At 44.9% G+C, this 22,353-nt stretch overlaps 1 protein-coding gene across 1 annotated transcript in view; it reads right to left on the bottom strand.

Moving 5' to 3' along the window:
- Nucleotides 1-10,619, bottom strand: part of NCK2 (NCK adaptor protein 2) — an 82,961-nt gene extending 72,342 nt beyond the window's left edge. The window contains exon 1 of the mRNA XM_027445279.3: nt 10,272-10,619. The gene's annotated coding sequence lies outside the window, so the exon portion shown is untranslated. The remainder of the gene's footprint in view (nt 1-10,271) is intronic.
- Nucleotides 10,620-22,353: the final 11,734 nt, after the last annotated feature.

The raw sequence follows: 22,353 nt of genomic DNA, 5'->3' as shown, positions 1-22,353 counted from the left end.
ATGAAGCAAGCAGCCGACCATGCTTCTGTGGCTGGCGTGGCACTACATGCTCAGCATAGTGAGCCACCACAGCAAGAACAAAAATATCTCCAGCCAAATCCCCTTTGCAGCTGTTAATTTCAAGGAATGACTCCCTGGACGTGAAGGATATACGAGTAACAGCCTCTACAGAGGCTTTACGAGGGGCTGTTGGACAAGGGGCTTCTGACACGCCAGCAGGATGCCATTCAGCTCCTTGACAGCCACTCGGAAAGTGAATTAATCCCAACACGTGCATTTCTAAGGCGATGCCCAGCGCCCACACGGGACTGCGGAGGAAACAGAAGGGAGGCTGGGGGCAGGAGGCACACACGGATGCTCTGAAAGAGGGGTTAGGGCACGGGGGCTGCGGGATTTCCGCAGGGGGTGGGAGGAAAGACAATGTCCTGCCACGGCGCTCGCACCGCAGCTGCAGAGCCGCACAGCCTGCTCCCCGGGACTGCTACAAAAACACAGCACTCCCCGATTCAGCCTTCTGCAAATTTACTGCCATTTTAAAACAACTGCGCTGAAAACGCTACAAACCCGACATACAACCTCACGATTCTTCCTCCGTGTGAAAGCGCTGCTTTTCATTCGGTGAAAAAGCCACTTGTGGACTGAAGCGCGTGGGGACTCACCTTCCAGCTGAGCCCATCCCACCGTCCTGATGCAGTGCCAGAAGGCATTAAGGGGAGAAAGAGCCAGCTTAAAACAATTCTACAGAAATGTTGCAAACGAGGGTTCAAAAGTGTGGATGAGCTGTGCTCAGTTCAGAAACCTCACCCACTGCATTTTTAACAAATCTTAACTGTGGCGTTTGAGTCAGCTCACGCTGATTTACTTCTTAAATGAGCAGAAATATGCTACACTAGATATAAAGGGGTTTTTTTTGGTTGGTTGGTTTTTAGTTTCATTTAATGATTTTTTTTAATTGCTAAAATATTTCCGCCATACGAATGGATTATAGGCAACCCCAAAATACATGCACTCGCTGTCAAGTCTATTCCCACTCACAGCTACGTACAAAAACACCGCAAAAGAAGCAGGAAAGAAGAGACTCACAAACTCCCCAAACTGAAAGGCAAAATAGGATTTATTTCCCCCCGGCCCAAGCCAGCTGGGCTGAGAGCTGCTGGGTGGCAGCTGGCTGGGGGATGTGACTGAAGCTGTGTGATGCTACGTTTCATGATCTTGGTTTCTGAAGTGCTGGCAGCTCACGAGCCCTGACCTGGACCTTTACAGGCACCTCCCACACGAGCAGAGAAGACCAGAGGTGACACGCAGCAGTCCCACGGTTACTGATTCCTAACCCCTCCTTTGTCAAACACATCCAGTCTGTACACTGGAAAACAACCATTAAACCGCCAGCTGCAGCTGGAACTCGAAATGCCGACCTGGTCTTTATGTAGTCAGTGGCAAAAGAGACTTCACAACCGCCGGGTAGCCGGCAATTATTTTGCTGAAGAGCACGCTCCTTCCCAGGCTGGTACTGGCATCTCAAAAATGTGCTCTTTCTACAGTTAGCTAAAGACACAAGCAGAAAGTGGAGGTAAAGAAAGATGACTCTTTAAATACGCAAGCACGATTCTAGCCAAGACCTTGAGGAGTTGCATCTAAAAAGCACTCTTCTCATCTTTAGGTATTACCTGTTAAATAGGGCAGTTATGGAAACAGTTTATGACTGCCTGTAAAACATGATTTCAATTTTTTACAAAAGCTTAATAAAGACTAGAGAATTTGTATTAACAAAGTTAACCTGTAGTACCCATATTCTGACCTTATATTTATCTATTCAAGTGATTTTATTTTGAAATGCTGAAGTATTTTGACACGTACACATTGAAAACCATAAGCCAGTTTGAATGAATGCACCACTTTTTATGGCTGCAGTTGCCACAGCACACCAACCCCCTACTCCATTTCTTTGTAACTGAAGGGACTTGATAATACAGCAACAGATGCTCAGCCTGAACTACCAGAAAAATAACCTAGTCTGGTAAAACTCCACCTTGACTACCTGCGTTCACGATTTTCTGGCATCAGACTCAGGATTTCCATCTTTGAGGAATGCAGCATTTAAGATGACACTAGCTACTTAGCAAGCACAGCACAACTACTGGATACTAAGCTGCTTCTGTTGCTACACACACTTACTAACACACGAATGCCGTTTCTGCAGAAGAGTAAGACAATATCCATTCAGCCAGATACCATAACATGAGCACGTAGCTTGTATTACCTCCAAGGAATCCAGATGCCCAACTACTTGACCACTAAAATTATCCATCCAGAAGTACAAAAACCAAAGAACAAAGCAGATAAATCACAAGGACAACATGAAAAGACTTATCAACTATGCCTAGTTACACTATTAAACAACATATTATAGTTAAAACATGTTGAAATAACCAGTTTTTAAAACTTTCCCCAATCAGCATTAACACACATCTCAATTCCTCCAGAAGAGAGGATTCTCAAAGCCTTTCAGGGCTTTTCTCGTACTGTGTTTTTTACCTTTTTTTTTTTTGAGTTGCTTTCATACAATCTGCTTTTCTGTTTTAAATTCTAGGTTTCCATATTTTGAAATTAAACACCAAGCTAAACTATTCCTTGTCCTTCCCAATGAGGAGTTTCCTTTGTCCACCACCTTCAGCAGGCGCTCCATCAACCACTGCCTGATCCCTCCTTGTTTTTCTATCTCAATACTGTGTTGTTCATTAAATAAGGATAAACTACCAGCAGCCCCACTAATTTTATGGAAATGCTTAGGATTATGTCATTCGTTAGTGGATAGGCATTGAGCCTGGCTGTGTGACACTGCCGACAGAAGTTCAGCACATAATTCAGCATACGTGTCTTGGCAAGTTAAAGAATGTATAGCTTAAAAGAAAAAAAAAAATAGTTGACCAGCAGTGCAATTTTGGTTCTTGACTTGAGAAGACTTACGGGCTTAGCTTCGTGTTTTGTAAACACAGGGAGGCATTTCAATAGGACCACTAGCGGTAGCTAAGCACATGCCTCCGTTTTCACAGGGCCGCGGTAACAACAGGAAAAGTTGGGATACAAAAAATAAAAAATAAAAAATAATAATAAAAAAAAAAAAAAACAAGAACATTGTGACTAAGCTCTAACAACTTGTCTTCCTGGTATTCCGGGCCGACAAAGGGAATATCTGAACAAAATAAACAGCCAGGACCTCTGATCAGCAGAAATGGAAAAGACCCTAGCGGAGTACAGCCGTCAGGATGACAAGGTAGTACTGGCGGCAGAAGGCTCACAAAGCCCCAAGAACAACATTGCACAGACTTCAATAGTTTCCTGTCATAGGAGGCCTGTAACAGTTCATTACGATTCCCGGCGCATCCCTTAAGAGCCTCTGAGCTCATAAAAACGATGTGTCATATTTTGATACTCGTGCTAAACACAAGCTTTATTATTACCCGTGTTTAAACCCAATACAATCCGCACAGTCCTCACTGAGCTATCTGATTAAATTTCTAATATTCATGAACTAGATTTTTAATATTGAATGCTCAAAATGATTCAAGCCTTTTGATGTAATGGAACATAAGTCATTCAGTGTCAAGTGGAAGGCAGATCCTTTATTATAGCATTAATTATTTGGGATATTAGCATTAACTTCTTTCTCTATTTGAATTAAATGGAATTCAAAACAGTGTGAATTTATGAATAGCCCACAATATAATTATTTCTGTTATCCCCACAGCACTAGCAGGAAGAGTGCCTACAAACTGAAAACATAAAGGAAGGATATTGATCATCGTTCTTCTTTCAACCTGTTTTTTTTTCCTTTTTAAAAGACAGACACGGTGAAGCTCAATATGTTTATGCTCTGAAAGGCTTACACTCTCTTTTGATGTAAAAAATTTCAGCCTTTATACCTACAAACACCATCTACATATTTTTTTATTCAAGATGTAATGATTAAAGGAAAACAAATTTAAGCAAAATATACCGAAGCCAATTTCTTTTATGACTGGAACAAAAACACTCTTAATTAAAACCACAAAGCTCCAAAAATAGCAAGGACTTTCACAAAATTTCAATACTCACTGGGAAAAATGCTGTGCCTTCGCTTACAGTACCAAAGTTACTGCATCAACAGGGTTCCACGCAGTTCTGGTAGGAAAGACTAAAGATACGAAAATGGTACTTTTTTTCAGCAGCTAAATAGTGCCTATTTTTAATTCTTTTGTGGTACAGGCACAGACGGTGTTGCTAAAAAAAACACAAAGCACTACTCAAAATAAAATAATAATAATAATACAAAAGTCAAATACTAGTCATTAAAAACTGCTGTTTGCCTATCAGTTGAGTCAGGGCTACCCCAGAGTGCCAGATCCTTCAGGACTATAACCCAGCATAACATTCCCATCCGAAATCCACAGAATCAGTATTTACAGGTTTGTATTGAGCTTTACAAGACTTCTGGAGTCGGGTTAAACCAAAACCAGCTGTCTAACTGAAAGTTCAGCGTTATGAATAAACAACAGCCGAGGCCAAAAATAAACCACACCAAACGTCTGTGCCACCGTCCCTGCTCCATCTATACAGGTGTGAGCTCCCTGCCCTGCTCTCTACAGCACACCTCACAGGGGTGTTTGCACACTCCCTGGCAAGACAGCAGGAACACTAACTGAAAAAATAAATAAATAAAAAATAAAGATAATTAAATAAGTTGCTTGCTCTGGACTCGACGCTTGTCCTTCTGGTTTTGTTGAAGTTCTTAATAAAAACACTGAAAGCATTTGAAACAGACTGATCTTTAAAGTGACCAGATGAGGTACAAATGTGTTTTCTCTTCTCTTAATCTGGCAAACTTTCAAACTAAAATTACTAAGTAACTTTTCAACAAATACTAAATCTATTCAAAAAACAAAAAAAAAAGCAAAACAAACAAACAAACCCAAAGGGCACTCGTTTTTCTACCTGAGCTCAAAACCAAGGAAAACCTGCAATAAGTTTTGTGAAGCCAGACATTCATCCAGCCCCAGCCTCCAGGATCCCCGGCACGTCATCCTTCCAGACCTGTCAAATTGGGCAACACCCTTCGTATGTTTGGAGGCGCACCATCCATTCAGAGAAACGAGCATGCGATTTGTTGTCGTGACAGCTCTCACAATCCGCCACAAGAATCTATCTTATCGTGCAGCCGCCTATCTTTCCTTCCACGTTACAAAGTTCAAAATAATTCCCTCGCCTCCACCCGCAGCAGCGTTGGGGTGTCAGCTCAGAAGTAACTTCATCACAAGCGGCAGCAGCCCGAGGTGGCACTGGAAGCACGTCAGGATTCACAATGGGCATGGAGAAAAGGAAGGTAATCAACACACGGCTACTGCAAGGGCAGGAAGGAAAAACAGCCACACCTCACCGTGCTGAGGGTGCTCCCCCGTTCATTACAGGCAGGAGGTCGCGCCGATCGATACCTGGGATCCCTCCCTGCTGTTATCAGTGCCAGGCTTTGCTAAACAGGAGGCTTAATTTATTGCTGTTCCTTGAAATGTTTGCTCAGTCCAGAATGCCCTAAAGAAATTCGGAGTTATACAATTTAACTCCCTGTGTGTACAGTAAGTTTTGTCGGGATTTAGTGTTCCTCTTCTGTCCTTCTCTTCTTTTCTTCTTCTGTCCTAAACCTGAGAAGGGACTACTATTTTCCTACATAGTGAAGTAACTTGAACAGTATACAAAAAAGGATTACTTTGGTCAACCTAAATTGGACAAGTTTGAGAATCCTATGTTTACAACCATAGATTTAACCTATCTTATGCATACGTAATAAATGCAATTCCCTTCTGAAACACTCCCAACCTGCAGTGATCTATTCCCAATCTGAAGGGCAAGTTCTAAAACTCTGCTCGGCGACTACTCTTTAATATAAGGACAGCGAAGTTAAATCATAAGAGAACTGGACTCGCTTTTAACAGCTTTTATCTTCTTTAAATAAAAAAGCACACAAAGAAGGCCAAACCACCACGCAGACCAGACCTTTTTGCTAACCCTGCTCCCTGTGTCCTGCAGTTGGACTGCTTCCCCAGATGTGCACCAAGCTGACCTAGCGTAACCCATAGAAAAAGGCAGCCGAGCAGGCTGAGAGCAGCTGGGAGCAGCTCCTCGCACCCTAACGGGACACGCCTCAGCGCCCCTGCTTCACCAAGGGGCCTCAGCATCCTCCTCTCGTGAACTGGGCTGTCTGCTTCCATATCCCTGACATTTCTCCTTATCAAAGTCCCCACAAATGCTCTCAACACTCTAGACCTCAAGAACCGTAACAGGGTTAAGGCTAAAATTTGACTTTCCACAAAAGGGATAAGAAATCTGCAGGCCTGCTCATTTATTTTTGGTTATTAATCCATCTTGGCTAAACGCTCCAGCCCTGACACAGCAAACACTATCCACACTCCTCCAGAGATGATGCTTTAGGTCCCTGCTAAGCGACAGACAAAGAAAATGCCTTACCTATCAAACGTGTTTCTGAAACCTGATGAAACACTATGGTAATAAGCTACCACTTTCATTTCAAAATCATTTTTAATTTTAAAAATGTATTTCATTTGACTTTTGCTTCTCGTTACTATCAGATTTGGTGAATGTCCTAAATATAGCAGGTTTTCATAGTAAAGTTTCAGCTACACTCTACCTGTGGTATCTCTCAACACCTGTTTTCACATTTCCATAGCTATTTATATAGCTGTGAGCTGTCTGCAGACAATAACTTAAATGAGTCAAGGTTGAGTAAAACTGGATCAAGTTTCATCAGCTCAGATCAAAAGTGCACCTGTATTGCGTTCATTTTGCATCTGTATTCTCACGACTAAGAGAGATGCAACATTTTTCAGCATTCAGGTATCTGTCAGGAGTCCCAGCATGTTCACTCCACTGTGCTTCACAGACTAGTGACTATTAGTTACATGTCACCATATTAACGCTTGTTAATGAGATCAGGACCAAAAGCAGGGCAACAAACCTATAGAGGGAAAAAGCCTCTAAGCCACGCAGCGCGTTTCTACCCCTTCAAACAGATATTGGGCACGCTGCCATGTCTGAGCTTCCACTCTAACAGACATTTTTCTCAACAGGAGTATTTCTAAAACTTCACCGACAGCGGTTTATTGTGCAATACCTGTAATAATGTAAAATGCAACGGGTTGCTGTTCTCTAATCAGGATTTATTTCTCTCCATATGAACTCCCCAAATTTACAATACTCTACCCAAAGCTTAGGAACGTACGCCGCCAAGGCACCTCACTGCACACCAAGTTATTTACGCTGGTTTTAAAACAGGAACTCGGCTTGTTAACGGTGGGAGACAAATTCATTTGTTGTGTCATATATATTTAATGGGATATAAAAGTATGTATTTCATATCTCAATGCACTTCCAATTTACTCACTTCATTAGCATTTATGAAATAATTAAGAATCCTCACGACGGAGGAAAAATGATTACTCTAGGGAAAAAAAAAAAAAAAACAATTGAAAGAATCACTGTACCCACCACGAAACTGAGCAACAGTTTAACTGGGCAGAACACCGATGGCTAAGTTACGATGAGGAAACTACTGGATCTAATTGAATCGGTAAGAAAAAACTAAATGGAGCGCCCTAAAACAGGAAATAGCTTAGGATACCTGGGCTGGCCAACCTTCATGCACTCACAAAGCAAAATAAACAGGAAAGCTGTTTTTCGAAAGGCAGAAGTCACCAGATCCCATCCAGTATCTATTTCAAAAGACCATATGAGAGTATGCTAGTTAAATTCATCGTATAGGCCTCACTTGTGTGCTTTAGGAGGAAGAAACAATGCTATCTGCCTATCTGCCACATGACAAACGCCATCCCTGTAGCCTGTGAGGGCCTTCCAATCCAGGAGCTACCAGGGATCCTTGACTCTCCAGCTCTGTGGGAGCTATCGTTTTGCAACATTCCTGTATTCCTGGTAAATAGAAGGCTAAGGGTATTGCCTGGAAGTTTATTATTTCAGCAGAAGTAGAAAGCAGCCTGACTGCAGCGCACCTCCGCTCCCAGCACTGGCAGAGCAGACCACGTGCGATGACCTACTTCAGCTCAGCGGTGTGTCCAGCACCTCACCTCAGGTCTGACCACACTAACCAAAATGCGGCAGCATCTGGGGTTTGGTGGTGCCTTCCTTCAAACATCTCTGCTAACTCCTGCCAGTAACCCCCCTTTCGGAGAGCACGGCGGACGGGAAGAGCCATGGTTCAGAAACCGCAAGCCCTCAACACAAGCAGAAATCATTTTCTAGAACATCCGTAAGCATCGGATTCAAAGGCATCTTGGTTTTGATTTTGATCCTGCAGCAGGTAAATTGATAGAGCACCTGCCTCTGTGAGTCTGGAGCAGGTTTTATGCTTGTATGACATGAAAAAGAAGGACACTTCAGGTAGTTCTGCTGCTGCTGCTTGAGGCTATGACCGGCAAACAATACTGCCCAAACATCACTTTTGAGTCACTACTGTAACTGCTAAGGAAAGCCATGAGAACCACGAGCAAAGGAATTACAAATGTAAACAGCAACACCACGCTAAAAAAATAAAATACAAAGGCTGGAAACAAAGCAGATGCTGCTGACCTTGTCCCTCTTCTTTAGCACACAGTAGATGTGACGTGACACATAAGAGAGCAAACACCTTTCCTCAACGCTCCCACACAGCTAGGCAGGAAACTATAGAGAAAAGAGAGGAAGGACAGAAAAGGGATAAGTTCCCTTTCCATCGCAGCAGCTAGGCAAAGGCTGAAGTTTGGGATTTATCATATATTCAGCAGCAAGGACACAATATAAGCAACCATCAGTGACTAACTCTGCTGTTGGTTTTGGAGAAAAACAGCACAAGAGATCCTGAGTCCCACTGTACCACAACAGACATCAGAAATACCATCTAGCAGAGGTAAAAGGCTACTATGAAAGACAGCAGCACAGCGACAGAAAAGCTGCAAGGAGAGCTAACGTTGCAATGAGTCTGTATCTGTTTCATGGCCTATATTAAAATATTTGCTAATTACAGGCTTGATCTTAGCAGTACAGGTGCCTTCTGTCTCTACGTTCACTCACTGCTCCCAAAAGCGACATCTTCTGTCAAAGTTTCAAGAAAGTCAGCTATGAGGACGAGGCTGCTTGAATCGACCGGGGCCAGCCCTGAGACTTCCAATTTCCCCAGCTGTAAACCTGGCTATTTCTGAGAAGCTACAAAGCAATCTTCCTGCAGAAGCCACGATCCCCCCTCGGGCTCACACGGTGCCACTGCCACGGTGCTGGCTGCTGAGGATTCCTCAAAAGCAGGAGGAGAAGAGAAGCGAGCAGCGCTCTCGGGAGACATTCCTGCCGCGCTCCTGCCCTGCCAGCCCTTCCCAACTCCTCCATGTTAAGCTCCCGGCCCCGGCTCTCCGTGACACCAGGCACGCGTGGCTAGGCCGGGGAGCTCCGTGGCTGTCGAGGACGCTGGTGGACGATGAGCCCGGCTCTCCTCCGAGCCCAGCTCTCCTCCGTTGGCTGGCCACGATGGCAGCAGCGTGATCCCGGGGAGCAAATGTTGCCTCCCGGCACACAAAAGGAGCGGGGTCCGGCTCGGGGAGGCAGGCTGGGACGCGACCAAGTTGGAAACTAACAAAAGAACAGGAGGGCGGCGAGCGGGGGCCACATTTAGTCTGTGGAGGCACCCCGAAACCCAGCGAGGTGGTGGGGCACCCTTGCCCTGAGCGTGTGTTTGAGGGGGGGGAGCTGTTAACTTTTGGGGTTTTGAAGCTTTCTGTCGTCCTGCTGATGGCGAAACCCCACGGTTCGGGGTCTGACGTGGTCCTGCTCATCGCTTTTTCGGGCTTCTGAAGTGGGAGCTCAGGGATGGAGAGAGGGCTATGGTGTTTGGGGGGGAGGGGGGGGGGGTGTACCAGAATATTCCCCGCACCCCGCCGCCTTTCACCCCTTGTGGGACGAGGACGCGGCCCCAGCGGGGTCCCCCCTCACGGCAACTTTTGGGCACCCCGCACCCCACGGACCCCCCACACCCCTCCGCGGGCACAAAGCGGCGGCTGCCGCCGGATGCAGACCGGGATTGCGATTAAGATTGGGACTGGGATTAGACTGGGGGGGGGGGGGGGGGCAAGAGGGCGGTGCCCCCCCCCAGGAGACACCCCCCCACACCCCACCCCCCCATACCCCGTTGGCCACAAGTTTGCGGCGCGGGGCCCGTCCCGCACCGCCGCCACCGCGCTTACCTCGGCCGGGCCGGCGGGGAGCGGAGCGGAGCGGAGCGGGGCGGGGAGGAGGCTCCCAGCCCGGGCGGGCTCCGCTTCTTTGTCTCCTCGGCGGCGGCGGTGCCCGCTCGCTCCCCCCCCTCCTCCTCCTCCTCCTCTTTCCTCCGCTTCCCTCTTCCCTTCCCCGGAGCGGATGCGGGCTGCGTGCTCGGCTGGGGGCCGGCTCCCTCCCCCCTCCTTTCCCTTCTTCTTCCTCCTCCGGACGCGTCCAAGGCCTCGGCGGCTCCTCCGCTCCCCGCCCGCCCTCAGCCCGCAGCGCCCGGCGGCGGCAGCGGCGGCGGCCCCAGCCCCGGCCCCTCCTCCGGCAGCCGCCCCCCCCCCCTTCTCCTCCTCCTCCTCCTCCTCCTCCTCCTCCTCCAGCCCCGGCAGAGGCACGGCCCCGGCCCCAGCCCCCGCCCCCGCCCGGCCCTTCCTGCCGCTGCCGCTGCCGGGATGGCGCGGGAGGAGCTCCCCGGGCTCCCCCTGGCGCTGCGGGAGCGCCGCCCTTCCTCCCCCCGCAGGAAGGCCCGGCCGAGCCGAGCCGAGCTGAGCCGTGCCGAGCCGGGCAGGGCGGCTCCGTGCCCCCCCCGGCAGTGATCGAGTTGAGGGGGGCACCTCAGCACCCTCCCCCCCTCAGCCGTCCCCTCGTTGTGTTGAAGTTGACGCCCCGACGCCCCTCTCGAAGTGGAGTCACAAAAAATAAGAAATAAATAAAAGCCCCAGCCGCATGCTTTTGTCCCAAAAGCTGCCCCACGCCACGCGGTGGGTCAGCCACCCGTGGCCGAGTGTGGGATGTCCAAAAGGTGGTGGGGAGGGATGAGGTGGCGGTGCCAGGCACAGCCTCTGTCATACTGCCAGCCCCATCCCACCCCCACAGATCCATAGTTTGGGTTGGAAGGGACCCCAAAATACCCCAACTCCAACCCTCTGCCTCTGTAGGGACACCTCCCACCCCACCAGGTTGCCCAAAGCCCCATCCAGCCTGGCCTTGGACACCTCCAAGATGGGGCGCCTCCACCCCTGGGTGGCTCGCTGAGGTGGTGAGCTACAAAAGGTTTGGCCTTGTAGAAGCGACAACAGGGTCCAGTAGGTAGAAAGCCACATGCAAATCCAAAATAAACTCATCAGTGCCGAGAAACTGCTGTCCTGCTTTCCCCAGCTGAGGGAAAAAACAGTGGGGATAACCTCACGCAGATTTTCAACTCTTTGCACATACCAGTTACAGAAACACATGTCCCGAGACTGGCCTGTGTTTCTGTTTGAAATAGTTCAGAAGTCTTTGAATAATTCCCTCTTCCCCTTCTTAACTTTTATGTGTTCTTACAGCGTTTAATTGACGGTTTCGGCAGCCCCAGTTGCCTTTCACATGCCTGCTAGATAAAACCGAAAGAAAAGCGCGGCCTCTTGTTTCTTCCAAGACTTAGTGAGCACCTCAGGGAGGAACAGAAAGACTCAAGTCCTTGTGTGCACAGATTTGACTGACTCAGAGGGTTGTTAAGCTCCCCCTCTGAACAATAATCTCACCCTGCTTTTTCAGAGCTGGGAAATATTTGGGGTCCCAGGAAGGGGAATAGCACCCTGCTCCACAGCCTCCACCTCACCGCAAGGTGAGGCCTCACTCCAGCCTCCCTCCAGGCTTCAGCCTGCGAAGGATTACACCAAATTCAGATGAGACCAGCTGCTGAAGGACTTTTGGAAACAAGTCTTTTGTTCCCGGAATAAAACACACTCTAGGGGCAATAGTAGAGAGGTGAATAACCCAGCTCTAGTTCACATTTATAATGCACAATCCATTTTTTTTTTTTTTTTTTTTTTTTTAAGGTTTTGTCCCTCCTTACCACAATTTTCTAATTTCATCATGCAAGAATCTCCTTTCTTGTCATTTTTTTTTCTACGATGCCACTGAGCTGAGGCTGTGCAGGGGAGGGTGGCAGGACAGTGCCAAGTCTCCAGTCCAAAAGAGACCTCCAAAAATGTTACCAGCGTAACACACCAAATGGGCAGCAGAGCTCAAAGCTTCTCAGGTACCCGAAGGAAAAAAAATAAAAAATAAAAATGATGAAGCACACCTAGCTCAGGCAGATTAATGCTAATAGGATTTATGGACGAAAAATGTTCTGAGACAGGATTTGAATGAAGACATTGTCTTCAGGCGAAGGACTAATTTGAGGACTCTGAAGCATACTGTTGTTAAATATATCTAATTACATTAAGAAATGATCCATTAAAGCTGGTTTTGCCATACTGTGGCTTGTGACAAACAGAGGACACCGTAGAAAGGGATTGGAGTGATATGTTGAAGGGTGCTCAGATTGCCTGCTGGAAGTATCCTTTTGTTTCGCCAACAAAAAAGACCATAATGTTGCTTTGAGTAGTATTTCAAAATGTTGAGCCTACTGAAATATTAATGTACACTTTTTGAAATATCATAATTAGCTGTTATCTCTGGAATAACTGTTATTAAAAAGATCTGACTGCTTGTGATTCGAATGAGAATTATGTTCTATATATGAGAAGATGATAAATTTGGGGGAATGTGCACAGAAGTGAAAGCAGTGCGTGATGCGGTGGGCATGCTATTTTGTATAAAGAAAGTAAATATGCAAAGCATATACTTTTGCATATGCATAAGAGTGGCGCAGTCCTTAGAAACTATATACACAGGAGAGAACAGCATGAATATTTCTCCCAGCCTAAGGCTATAACTGTATAGTAAAAATAAAAGAAAAAGTGGTTAAGCAATAGGAAGATATCTCTCCATCTTGGTAGAAGAAGCAGTCTGCCTCACACTACTCAGAATAGGGTTACATGCAAACTACAAATCTAAAGGTGACTACTTAATGGCAGTGATTTGCACAAAACACTGGAGAACTATGTTCTTACCTTTTTGTTTTTATTTCTTTATTTTTTCTTTACCTTTCTTATCTTTTTGACCACCCGTTTGCATTCCCTGTGTAATGCTACCTGTGGTGTATTGCCCAGCAGAGCCATAGGTTCCCCAGGACTGTGACGCAGCTGTAATCTCTGCCACAAACTCCAGTCCTGCAGATGTCATACGTTTACAATTCAGAGCGACATGAATGGGATTGCCATCTCCGAGATAAGTCTCCTTCCTCATTCTGCACAAGTCGCTCACCTTTACCCAGATACTTCAGTTCTCAGCTGCCCAATCTAGACTCTGAGGTAATACAGGTACCTGAAGGGTGATGTGAGAAGTTCCTGCGAGGATGTCAGAAGGAAGATCTTTCTGTTAAAATCTGGAAAACGGCATAGCCCAGATCAGATATGGACAGCAAAGGCATTTTGCCCCTCTGTGTTAGTTCACTGCAGGGAAAATATACCTAAATCCAAGTATACCTCTTTTAAAAACTGTTACTCCTGCTTTTCAAAACTGCCTTTTAAAGGCAACAATATTTTAGTAAACTCCATATATACATGCAGTGTTGTAATACTATGATGGAGAAGTGAAGGAAAAAAAGGTACTCTGGAAAAAAAAAAAAACACACAGGTGGGCTTCTAATTCTCTGTAATCTGAAAAGAAAAAAAGGTTAATTTTAATAACACCTTTGAGAAAAAATACCAGCTTACAATTAAGTAAATTTTAAAACACTGAAAGCAGTGTCAGTATGTTTTCTCTCCCTAAAAAAAAAAAAAAAAAAAAAAAAAAAAAAAAAAAAAAAAAAAGAAAGAAAAATCTCCTTAAAGGGTTTGCATTGCTACACATCATGTAGTTTCTACTTGAAGCATCTGCTTGATTCCCCGTACATGATGAGGAATTACAAGACCACTACCAAGGGAGAATAGATCCCAAATACTCAATTAGTTACTGCTGAGTCACTTAAGTATATTTGCACAATGATTCTAATTCAGCCTGACAGTAACACGGCTGCTTTTCGCAGTTGCTGCATGACTGCTGCATCTTCAATGACATTTACAAAAAACATTGAGGGGGAGAACGCGTCCTCAGAGCTCCACATACATCCAAATTCTTCTATTCAATGGACCAGAGCTACCCAAAGGTGCTGTAAAACTGCAAGCTAAATCTATCAGCGGATCACATTTTATTATGACAAATTCTGTCGTTATCTTTTGTAGACAGTTGCTAAGATTCAGTGTATTTCTGCAAGGAAAACAAACCCGTGTTGTGGGCTTTGGAAATGTCAGGGCCCTTGATTCCGCTGTTTATTTAAAAGTGGAAGCGCGCTGAGGGACGCCTTTTGAACTCCTCTCAAAGGTTAAAACTGATCTTTCATATAGCTCTGAAATTCAAAATACTGCTGCTAAATGGTTTGACTCTGCAGCGTAATCTCCACTTCGCATTTAAATACCGAGTCCTATCCGGAGCTGGCTGCTCATCAGGCTGCAGCGACCTGGGTGCTGCATCTTCCAGCCATCTCTCAAGGGAGAAGAACCCCGACACATGGCAGCACCTTGCAGGAGTCGAGAGTGAGCTGCGCGGGACGTGGAGCCCTGCCACCAAGGTGGGTGATGTTGGTGAGATGCTGGACCCACGCTGGACTTTTCTTGGGGCCGGAGGCTGGTAGTCCCTTCTCGAGGGGAAAAACAGGCAGGGAGAAGCAACAGAAGAGAAACAGAGCAGGTCACACCTCACTCGGAGCCCCAGCAGGCTGCCTGACTGATTTAGAGATTGCACAGCACACGGAGCAAAGGGATGGTGGCAGTGGTGTGGGCCGAGAGGTTGGAAAAGCAGCTGCAGGTCATGAGTGAAGGCAACTCGGCAGTCCCATGAGGTGACACGACCTTTAGACTGCAGAGAAGGAAACCAATACTCTTTCTTAGCCTTCCTATGTCTTTTATTAAAAAATTGCCTTTGAAAACTGTATCACCAATTGTGGTATTGCCTTCGCTATACATAATATTTGGTGTCTCCTCAAGCCCCAGCTCCAAGAAGCATAAGGGTATGCAACAAACTCAACTTTAAAAAATTTTTTCACCCTCCATGACTGACAGGGTAAGTCTGGAAGCCTGATATCCCTATGAACTTAAAAACCTGTAGATAAAAGAAAGATCAATGGGCTTTTAAATGAGGACTTCACGTTGATCTCGTGGTTGGTGTCCTGACTGCATTTCTGAATATTTGAGGTTGGTGGTTCTGAATCAGGTCAGATACTGAAAGTGTTTTTCTCCTTTTACAGGCTGGCTATGAAATTTAGCTTCATGCAACGTTTTGTATCTGAGCATGCAATGTGGGCTGTTACCGAATGGCACACAGTGTTTTAGTCTGCGATCCACACAGATCAAACATCATCTAGGGGCTGCACAGGTCATAGCCATTTCTGCTTTGTCTGATTCAGGCAATCGGAAACTGCAATCTGTATTCTACATTTCAATCTAGGATGAAAAGACAAAAAGCCCATAACTGTAAGGTGATCGTGGAAAGAATGATTTTCCCTGCATCTGCAAAATCTACAGTAATAAGAGCTAAAACACCAGGGATATGCAGTAACAAACCAAGACTGCACCTGCCTCTGATGAAAAACTTGACTTGAAGATGAATTGCTTGGCCAGTTTTTAAAGTTATTTCTTAATCTTACAGAGCTTACGCTTCCCACACTTAACAAATGAAGTCATCCTTGTTTTCTAATGAGAAAATTGTTTTAAAAGATTGGAGGAAGACAATGTGTGACAAATGTAACGTCTGTCACATCTTTTGTCAAGGATGTTTTTAAGCAAGGCTTGTTACTCAGGGAAACATTGGAAGTGAGTGTAACTAGGTGTGACTTTAAAATCATCATTTGGATATACAAGATGATATACTGCTGTTTCCAGTAGAACTGGTACATAATTATTGTAAAATACTGTGTACTCTGGTATTTTGCTGTCACTCAGCAAATAACCTCAGTCACCACTGCGGAATTAATTGAATAGTACATCAGCACAATCAATTGCTGCTGTAACTAATTAAAATTAGAATTAGCTGAAAGAAAAATAGTATAAGGAACTAACGCGATTGAAGGAGAAATTGTCCTGTGACTCCATCAGTTATAATTTAAATTGCTGAATGATTATACATAATAGGAAAACTGAATACAAGACAGCAGTGTAAAAATCACTGGTCAAATACAAATATTATATAAAAGAATCTGGAAACACTGAATTGTTAAATTGGCTATGGTGAGACTTTTAAGCTATACAAAATGATAAATATAGGTTGTTAACTGAAATCAAGACAAAGTAAGATTTATTTTAAATGCTGATTGCATTTTAAATGGAACTCATGCGCTGTATGGTTAATTTTAAGGAACAAATTTATTTTTTAGTTGTCACAAAAGAGCTGGAAAAAATAATCAGGTTGCAAAATATGGTTACAGGTTTCTTCTTTTTTTGCTGTTGTTGTTTGTGGGTGTTTTTTTTTTTAGCTTTAAACCAATCCATTTTTCAACAGCTATTGCAAAGACAGCAACCTGGCTACAGCAAATGGTTGAGCATATCTAACCTCAGATCTGCTCCACTACAATTCTTTTAGCTGATCTCTATTACACACAGGTATTGTCTAGAGACAAGAGAAATAATTCAGAAATCAGTGTTCTTGGGCTTTGTTTTCTATCTGTCACTGTCACCAAACTGCTGTATAGCTTTAGCTTAGTCAGTAAGGCTTTGGCAGTTTAGCCCTCCTATATGATTATATATATGAGCGCTCTTTTATATGATTATAGTTCACTGGGATGATGGAGGGCTAATTTGTAGATGTAAAGCACGGCGGGTGTTGTATACAGGTAATATATTGTAGTGTTATGACTCGCAGCAGCTCAGTCAATTCTGATTTAGCTGAAAATTTCTGCACTCAGCTGATGTGTATCATGTGCTTTTTAAAAAAAAAAATGGGGTGGATCTTCTGAATTTATAGTTTTGATACTCATTAGGCAGATACTTTTGTCATATTAATATAAGTCAAACTGTGTTGAACCGTAGTGTGTGAACTTAGATGGACACATGAAACAGGAAGAATCTGGACCTGCATCTAAGCCAGTGCCATCTCGCAAAGGAGAAGGAGAAGCTGACAGCGCTTCTGAGAACAAAATCCTGCTGCTGGCAAGAAATAGGCAACTCTGGGCAAATGGTGCACATGGTTCTGCAGATTCCCGATTTGACATATCACGACTCTTTCAGTGCCAAACTCCTCTTCAGCAGAGACTGCGGGTTCTGCCATCAGGCAGGAGGGACACGGAGCAGGTGCTGCACTACTCAAATCACCAGAAAGAAAATGCAATGGTCCGATGCATTTAGGATCTATTTGACCTAATACTAATGACTGGGCCTATTCTCAGTTTTCAATCACCAACCCATTAACATTTAAATGTATGTGAAGTGAGTTGTTTCTCACAAGCATCCACGTGGTGTTCTCCTCTTGGCCTGCTGGAGGGGTTTCTGCAGAGCTCACCACCACAGTATCCTTCTGCTCTCCTGGGGTTTTAGCCGAGGTTGGTGAGGTCCTTAGCTGGCAGGGCAAATTGTGAAGCAACTTTAATTGCAGCTCGTTTACTTTATATCAATACCAATAAGCCTTGATGGTTCTTTCTCAGATCAATCAGCCAACAGCCCGTGTCCTTTCCCCGTGCCCCACAAAGCAGTAGGTTCATTGACCACGGGAGTTTCCCTGCAGGCCACAGGGAAGCCCACAGAGAGCTGGAGGTCCCCTGCCTCTGCAGCCCCCCCCAAATCCCCCAAATCCCTGTCAGCACGGCCGTAGCCAGCTGCCGGTACTGGAGTTCCTGTGGGAGGAAGGCTTCACGCTGTGGGAGGGCGGGCAGGCAAAACGATAACGGGGAGTGGCTGCATTCTCCCCATTCCTGCCCCAAACTTCCCAGTCACCGGGCCCTCCCCACCAAAATACCCACGGGAGAGGAATTCCTGGGAGGTAGCCAGGCTGGAGGGAATGAATTGTGCCTTGGGTCTCGATGTTTTTGTTCATGGAGACCTAAACAGCTGGCCCCCACGCTGTTCTTTGCCCGGTGCAGGACATCACTGGAACTTTGTTTTTTTTTGTTTTTTTTTTTTACTAGGAGATAAGTAAAAATAAGTCCCCTATCACACTTTGAACAGTGCTTATTTGGGGTCATGAGCTCCGAATAGTGGTGGTTGACAGTCTGGGTGTTTGGCTGCTCAGAAATTTCCAAGTATCTCCATGTGGAGACTCAGAAACTGCATTAGCTCATCATTAGAGCACTGATGTTTTAACCCCTTGCAGTGGGGTTTTGAGGCTCGTTCGTGAAGCACTTTGTCATCCACAAAGGAAAAGCTTTGGTATGATAATTCTGTGTTTCTTCTTAGGCTTCTGAATAGCCTAGGTCTGAAGAAGGAACAGAAAGCAGGGCCAGCAGGGACTGTGGTGGGAGTCTTCTGAGATCTCTACCACCACCTGGCCACCCTCTAGCCCAACGTTTCACTTTCTGCCTCAACATGTGGTGCAGAAATGAAGTCAGCCTCATGCTCTTCTGCCAAAGCTGAGCCTACGGAGAGCACCGATTACAGTGAAAAACTTGAACTATGCTTGCGGGGGGACCCCTTTTGCTTTTTGATATGCCGGAGCCAGGAAGTCACTAAGTGAGTGCAGCCCTCTGAGCGGTGATGCCTCTGAAAAGCAAAATCCATCCCGGTTTCGAGAACAACACATTCAGCTCCACTGGCCAGGCTAACAGAAGGGTAAGTTATTTTTCCCACAATTTGGCTAAAAGTGGCCTAACTACGACCATTACTTTATCAGAGTTGTTACCTTTGCAGTTGTAAACAAGAAAGCCTTGCCAGTTTTCCACTCAATGGGAAAATTCTGTGTGCTTTGATAGCAATACACCAGGGACAGCACATAATGGAAATGCTATCAGGGAGTGCCAGCTCAGAAAAGAGAGGAAAATGGCTGAAGAATTAACTCACAACTGACTTTTTTCTTTTTTTCTTTTTCTTTTTTTTTTCTTTTTCTTTTTTTTCTTTTTTTTTTCTTTTTCTTTTTCTTTTTCTTTTTCTTTTTCTTTTTCTTTTTCTTTTTCTTTTTCTTTTTCTTTTTCTTTTTCTTTTTCTTTTTTTTCTTTTTCTTTTTCTTTTTCTTTTTTTTTCTTTTTCTTTTTCTTTTTCTTTTTCTTTTTCTTTTTCTTTTTCTTTTTCTTTTTCTTTTTTTTTTCCAAACAGCCTGCCCTGTTCAGAGCTGTATTTTGGTCTTAATCCTTTTCGTGCAGCAGTGCAAAGCTGTGCATTCGGCCCAAATAGACCGAGTCCTCTTTAATTCAGATTAATTATTTGCTGACCAACAACAATTGATTATTTGAAACAAATGCAGACTTTACACTAGACATTTGTGGTTTCCCTAGGGCTAATTCCTAGATTAAATCATAAATGTTTATACTCTGGGATGAAAAGTTTATTTGAAGCTAGGAGGGAACGTATCCAGTACGGACATATCCCCCAGCAGCCACCATCTAGGCCGTATGTCACTCCTTGGACAGCTGCCTACATTCAGGAAAATGCTCGTTCATCTTTTTTTAATAAAGTTATACCAACATTCGTCACTCGTTAGAGCCTCGTGCGAGCCTGTGGATGCAGCCACCAAAATGCTTGGCTTGGGAGAGAGGGGAGAGGACTGGCATCTCCGTCCCTCTGGTTCATCATCCTTACCCTTCCTCGTTAACTCACTTGCAAGGCATAATTCTGCATGGGATTTGCTGCTGTTTGTTTTGTTTTCTTCGGGGCTGTTGAACTGAAGTGGTTCAAGTGCAGAGCCGACACATGAGCGCCAGCGTCACTGCATGATGCAGAGTGGGACCGTACGGTGGCCATGGGTGGGACCTCCAGCTTTGGGGTCACCAAGCAGTTTTTTGGCTCCCCAGGACTTGAGAAAGCAAATCCTTGGGGAAAAGGGTGACAGTAAGGATGTCCTCAGCCAGCACTGTCTGCAGGAAGCTCCTGGAGGCATGGGGATCTCCTGGAGATCCCACCCCTGCTCCTCCAGCCAAAATGAAGGGAGAACAAACTTGCTTTGCAGACAAGCAGATGGGCATCTTTGGATCCATCTTTGGTTTCACATGGATTTGATTGACTCTTTTCCACGTGAGGGCCTGGTACATTAAACGATGACACCACACACCCATACTCTGGCCCCATAAATCTTGCCTTTGCCTTCAGAGACAAAGCATCAGGGACATCCTGGGCATGGAGCTGGCAGTGTCCTGGAGTCAGACAGCAAGGCGTGGATTTGGATGCTGAGTGTAGGCACCTTAATAACACACGAGTCTTTTGTTAGTCACTTAAGCCTTTCATTGGGTCCAGCCCTAAGCATGTCATTAAGCTCCATTCATGCAATCAGGAAGCCAAAGCAATGTCCTGTAGAGTCACTGCCCCCACTTTGTCCCTCGTGATTACCTGTGAGGGCATGGTGAGCCAACCTGTCCAAAAATGACTTCTGCCAACTGTTTCACAGGGACTGGAAGGTAAGGTGCATGTCTGTGATTCACGAGTAACTGGAGAATCAACCTTCCTATTCCCCCTAGTTTTCTCGAACATTTGGTGTGCTATTTGAGCAGCTGTCTAATTTCTTCAGATTAAATTGACAGTTGTATTTAGACAAGGAAAAATCTAGCACAAGAGTCTTATTTTACAGATTCTCGTGTATTAGGAACAAATTCTTTATCTACTACAGGTGGAAGTGGATCTAATGAAGAAACAATAGTCTGAGCATTAACCTTTGGGAGCAGCATTTTGTTAGCAAAAATAAAAAATACAAAAAACAGCTGTAGAGAGGGAGGTAGAGCCTATATCTGGAAATTATGGGAAGATTGCAGCCAGAGAAGAGGGAGGCTGAGGGCAGGATTAGCAAATGAATTTCCCTAACTCCTCTCCTACAAATAAGTCAGTGGAACGTGGCTGACCCTAATTCTGGGAATGAGGGGAAGCAGGCAGTAACCCTACCCATCTGCTTGCTTGCGGCTTGCTTTGCCCCTGCAATGCCCTGACCCCGCCAAGCAGGCATCCCAGCCTCATCCCAGGTATTTAAGGAGCCCCAGAGTGCCAGAGCATCGTGTCTGCGTCCAGCTGGAAAGTCAAACTTCTCCTGCAAAATTCATCTGTTCGCTGCTACTCGAGAAATGTTCTTCCTGGGGTTCATTTTTTAGAGAAGATATATCCCCATCCAAATGCTTTGATATAACAAATGAGTTTAATAACACTTCCATTCATTTACTGCTTGCTGAATGAACAATGTAATCAGTATGTCTGATAAAGGAAAGCGTTCAAGAGGGATGTTCGCACTAGGACAGACTTAGAAGAAATAGTATATATACAAGAAGCAATTTACTTTGGCTTTTCTTTTTTTTTAGTTATGTTGCCTCCTATTCCATATGATGCAGTGCTGCCATTTGGAATATAAATGATTAATCAAATATGATTACTGATTGCTGTATTCATTTTTACTGAATCTGAGGAGATAAAATATATCTGCTATAAAACAGGACCATAAACTTCAGATACATCTCATACAGCTCAGGCAGGTAGAGAGAGAAGACACCTCTACGTTTGATATATATCCTGGAACTATGCATCTCTTATTCATACCTACAGGTATTGCTTCAGGATTAAGTGCGCACTAGTTCAGATGTTAGGATCATGAGCCAGGTATAAAATGTTAAACCTATTGCATAGGATGAACACGTGCACGTTGAGAACTTGGGAAGGGGGGAAAGGAGATCACCAGGCACAATGCAGAAGCAGCACAGAAATACCAATCTCCAAATTTCCCCCCGTGACAGCTCTTGTGGATGATTTTGGGTCTGGGCAGAGGAACAGGCAGTGAGCCCCAACACTCACGTTAACCAGCCTGAAACACCCAGGTGAAAGGACCAAAGCAAACACTCATCTGTAGTACCAATATAACCCCTCAGTTTAGTCTGAAACACTCAGCCAAACCACAATATTTTGAGAAAGAGAGGATATTTAAGTACCCACGTCCTTCCAGCCAGTAAAACAAAATAAAATAAAATAAATGCAGCACGCAGCCGGTTATAATGGACAAACATTCCTTTTTGGAAAAATTTCCCAAGTCAACCATTAAATTCAATAC

This window comes from Anas platyrhynchos, chromosome 1 (assembly GCF_047663525.1).
Source record: "Anas platyrhynchos isolate ZD024472 breed Pekin duck chromosome 1, IASCAAS_PekinDuck_T2T, whole genome shotgun sequence".
Taxonomy (NCBI): domain Eukaryota; kingdom Metazoa; phylum Chordata; class Aves; order Anseriformes; family Anatidae; genus Anas; species Anas platyrhynchos.
This window is presented reverse-complemented; position numbering and strand designations above follow the sequence as displayed.